The sequence below is a fragment of the Hordeum vulgare genome, chromosome 7H (assembly GCF_904849725.1).
Source record: "Hordeum vulgare subsp. vulgare chromosome 7H, MorexV3_pseudomolecules_assembly, whole genome shotgun sequence".
Taxonomy (NCBI): domain Eukaryota; kingdom Viridiplantae; phylum Streptophyta; class Magnoliopsida; order Poales; family Poaceae; genus Hordeum; species Hordeum vulgare.
In genome coordinates, this window is record NC_058524.1 from 612,955,119 (window position 1) to 612,959,892 (window position 4,774).

Sequence of the window (4,774 nt, forward strand, 5' to 3'; positions counted from 1 at the left end):
AACACGGCAACCAATCCGGTGGCCCCACTTGCAGCGGTCAGCGTGCGCAATCCGATGCCCCAATAATGCAATGCATCTTTTTTATACGTTGTAGCGTTGTTTTCTGTCTTTGGCGCCTAAAAAACAAATCTTTTAACGTGCGGAGCAGTTTTTGGGTGCCTGTTGAAGATGATTTTAGCGGGTGCAATGGGCAGTGGATACTTGACAAGACCATTTTCAAAACTCAACCAAATTATGCATTGTAAATCTCCACCAAAGGCTCTATTTTTGGGTAAAAAGAAAAAGAAAAAAAGAAGGAAGCAGCCAGCTACCTATCTGCATTTTTTTTACAAAGGAGGATTTTATTGGCATGGCAGTCCTATTCCTATTCTGCCTCTCTCTCTCTCTCTCTCAAAAAAAGGCTAGTCCTATTCTGTGTACGCCTGATAGCGATCTCCCTATCCTCAGAAACCAACGATTTAATCTCACCAATCAATGGCATATACCTCGAACGATCATAAGCGTGGCCTTGGATCATCTTGACTGCCATTGACGACAGCGTGACCTGCCGCAGAACCTGGCCGTCTCAACACAGGACCGTTGCTCCGGCAGGTATTGCCGGCGCCACTGGCCCACTGCCCTGAGCTCATGAACACGAAGAGGCACCTTTCGCCATCGCCGCGCCTGCAAGTGTAGATATCGAGGCGGTCTCCCTTGCGCATGCGGCTCACCTCCACCAGCCGCCTCCAGTCAGGCCCCATGATCCTGTACGCCTTGTTCGAGTTGAGGAAGCGGAGGTTCACGGTCTTCTCGCGGCCCTCGGCGTCGAGGACCTTGACCGAGACTTTGTTCTCGGCGTTCATGCCGTCGTCGCGGAGCTCGTCCAGCTCCGGGAAGAGCTTCGGGATGGGGCCAGCATGCACCGCCTCCTTGGTCAGGAGAAGCCGGTTCTGCCCGGCCTGGACGTCAGACTGCTCCAACACCTTGGACAGCGCCCACTCGGCGTCGTACACGCCGAGGCTGTCCATCACCTGCCGGCGGCGCGCTTCTTCCGCGGCGTCGATGCGGGAGCGGGAGTCCATGGCGACTTGCCGAGGGAGATCTATCTTACGTCTATCCAGCGGTGGAATTTGAGAGATGCCACTGGGTAGGTTATTACGTGGGAAAATATAAGTCGCTAGGATCGCTTAAATGGTATGGAAACCCTCGTGTGGTCTGTTATACGGAAAGAGATCTTTGTTCTTGTTGGGTGTATCTGGAGATTGATCTTGAAGGAATCTCATACTATTTGGAAAAGATCTTGCACGTCTATCTAGGCCCGTAAGTAAACTGTCTTTGGAAAAGATCTTCCGTGTAAACGCAAATTGTGTGTTTAAAAAAGTTTATTTTAAGCTCGGTTGTTTACGAGCATTCTTTGGGGCCAAGAAAGACGCCTTGACACGTTTCACCGCAGCATAAACAAAAGAACATCTCTAGTCGATAACTCAAAACCGTATAGAGGACAATTTCAATAGAAAAAACGAATAGAGGAATAAATCTTGTTGTGTTGGAGAACTTTACCCATTTTTCGTGAACTTCTCGGTTACACCACGAATCTGATACGTCCATGGTTCTCCAACGTTTCTTCACGTTTGTTTACACGTAATTCCACACTATCATCAAGAGTATGCAATGTGACAATGGCATGAATTTTTAACACATCTCTACGGTCCTTCTATTCATCTAATGGCATAGCATATCGCTTTTCTTGCCCATACACTTCTTCTCAAAACGACAAAGCAGAACGACTCATTCGCACCAGCAATGAGATCGTGCACACACTACTTCCCCAAGCCCATCTCCTCCCCCCCTTCTGGGTTGAGGCCCTCCATACGACAACCTACTTACTAAACCGACGTTCCTCCCGTGTCATTGCTCCGCCCACGCCTCACTATCTTCTTCATGGTGTTCTTCCGACCTACGACCATCTACGTGTGTTCGGTTGCCTATGCTTTCCGAACTTGTATGCAACCATGGATCACAAACTTGCCCCATGCACTTGAACACAAAGGATATCGATGCTATGACCTCACATCCCGTCGTGTCCTAATGGCGAGACGATTTTTCCATACACACCCTGCCCACCAAGCCACACACACCCTGTACGTCCAAAGAAAATCCCCATGCACGATCACCTACCCACCCGGATCTCTTGGGTCCATCGCCTACTACCTCGTCTGGGCCTCCACCTGATCCGCCAGCCATACCGGACCCGTCGTGCACCCACTCGCACCCCTCCGCTTCGCCTGTGGTCAACCCCACGCCCACGCCCCTCTCCGCCAACCCACGCGCCGCATCTCCCTCGGATGCTGCTCCTGGAACGCCTGCCTCCTACGATCTCCCCGTCACCCTATACGCTGCCTCGTTGACCTCGTCTTCCAACGCACCTTCCTCGGATCTGCCACCCAAGAGCCCTGCCCTCTCTTCGCCCGGAACCACCGAATCCTGCTCGGCATCTGCTCCATCCAGTAAGCTGTTGCCAGCTCTGCCTCCCCATGCGGTTCCGGTACAGCCACCCCAAATCTCCCACAAGATGTCCACCCATGCCAAAATTGGTTTTCTCATGCCCAAACGCCTCTTCCTTGCTGATGCCTCTAACACATCCATTTCCCCTATTCCTCGCACTTATAAATCTGCCCTCAAAGATCCCCCATTGGTGCCAAGCGATGCAATAGGAATTTAATGCATTAATGGAAAACTTCACTGTGTCTTTGGTGCCCAAACCTGCAGGTGCAAATGATGTCACGAGGAAATGGATCTTTCGCCACAAATTCAACTTTGGCTCCTTGGCACGATACAAAGCACAATGGGTTGTGTGTGGCTTCACCCAACAAGAAGGTGTGGATTACTTTGAGACATTTAGCCCGGTGGTCAAGTCGGCTACCATTCGTGTTGTATTGAGCCTTGCCACCTCCCACTCATGGCCGATTCACCAACTTTACGTCAAAAAATGCATTCCTACAGATCGATCTCAATGAGACAGTGTACTCCTGTCAACTAGCTTGGTTTGTAGACTCCACAAAGCTGGATCAAGTCTTCCTTCTCCGTAAGTCACTCCATGGCTTGAAACAAGCCCCTCGGGCTTGGTTTCTTAGCTTTCAAGCTTTCTTGTTGTCTCTTGGGTTTCATGCTTCCAAAAGTGACACTTCCCTCTTCATCTTACACTGGGGTACATCTTTTTCCTACTTGTTGGTCTACGTAGATGACATCATTCTTACCGCAAGTGATAACGCCACCCTTAACCACATCATTCATGTCCTCAAGAACTCATTCGCCATGTCGGACCTTGGTGCCCTCCACCATTTTGGGGCATCAATGTTACACCCAACACATCCGACCTTTTTCTTTGTCAACAAAAGTACACTCTTGAGCTTCTTGCACGCGCCAAAATGCTCAACTGCAAGCCCGTCTCCACTCCGGTTGTCACCACCTCCAAACTATCCTCAAATAACGGCCATCTACTTGCCAACCGTACACAATAACGAAGTCTGACCGGTGCTCTTCGATACCTCACCCTTACCCGGCCACGCATTACCTATGCGGTTCAACATGCTTGCTTGTTCATGCATGCACCACGTGGCATTCATATGCAACTTGTGAAGCGCATTCTCCGGTACTTGCAAGGCATATCTCATTATGGTCTTCTGATTTTTCGGTCGCCTTCCAAGGGCCAGCTCTTTTGCTAGCTTTTAGAATAAGCGGAAATAAGCTGCCCCCTATCCAGCTTATTCTAGAAGCCCAACCAAATTTATTTATTTAGAAGCCTACTAATTAAGACTTTACTAGTAGGCTTCTAAAAAATATTTTTATTTGATCTTCTAGAATAAGTTGGGTAGAGGGCAGCTTATTCTAGAAGCCCAAAAAAGCTATCAAAAGAACTGGCCCTTGGATCTTTTAGCATACATGGATGCAGATTGGGCTGGATGTCCGGACACTCGCAAGTCCACCTTGGGCTTTTGTGTGTTTCTTGGGAACAATCTTATCCCATGGTCCTCCAAGAGGCAACCCACTGTTTCACGCTCCAGTGTAGAGGGAGAATACCGTGGCGTTGCAAATTGCATGGTTGAGTCATGTTGGTTGTGACAACTCCTCCAAGAGCTGCGGGTTCCCCCAACCCATGCCACAGTGATGTATTGTGATAACATCATCGCCTCTTATCTCGCGTGTAATCTAGTCCAGCACCAACGCATCAAGCATATTGAGATTGATTTGCATTTCATCCCTGATCGTGTGGCACTCGGCGAAGTGCGAGTTCTTCATGTTCCCTCCAGCTCTGAGTATGGGTATGTGTTCACCAAGGGATTACCCTCGCAGGTCTTGACCGAGTTTTGGACCAGCCTGAACACCATTCCCAATGGGATTCCGACTGAGGGGGGTGTTAACGTATGTCTATTGTATAGGGTGTATATCTCATTGTATGTAGCCCGATCCTACAATTCAGGATCCTCTCACCCCGATGGTCTGCATGCCTATTCTCTCGGGAGCCCTCTCTCTCTCCCTCGATGTATATGTAAGTTGTAACGCAACAGAATCAATCAACAGCATAAAACTATTCTTCTCAACTTAAACATTCGTTTTTGAAGGGCTAAACCACCCAAATGATCCCTTATCTCCATTCTTTTTTATTCATCGCCGCATCAAACCCTTTATATTAATCGAGTGACACCGGCTCTTAGGGAAAAAATCCTCCCCCGCACCGCCCCTCTCCATCACTCGCACCCACAAATCCATTGCCGAACCTGCCCGCCTGCACCTT

At 49.3% G+C, this 4,774-nt stretch overlaps 1 pseudogene; it reads right to left on the bottom strand.

The window, feature by feature from the left end:
* Nucleotides 1-330: 330 nt before the first annotated feature.
* LOC123406963 lies at nucleotides 331-1,061 on the bottom strand (annotated as a pseudogene).
* Between the last annotated feature and the right edge of the window lie 3,713 nt (nucleotides 1,062-4,774).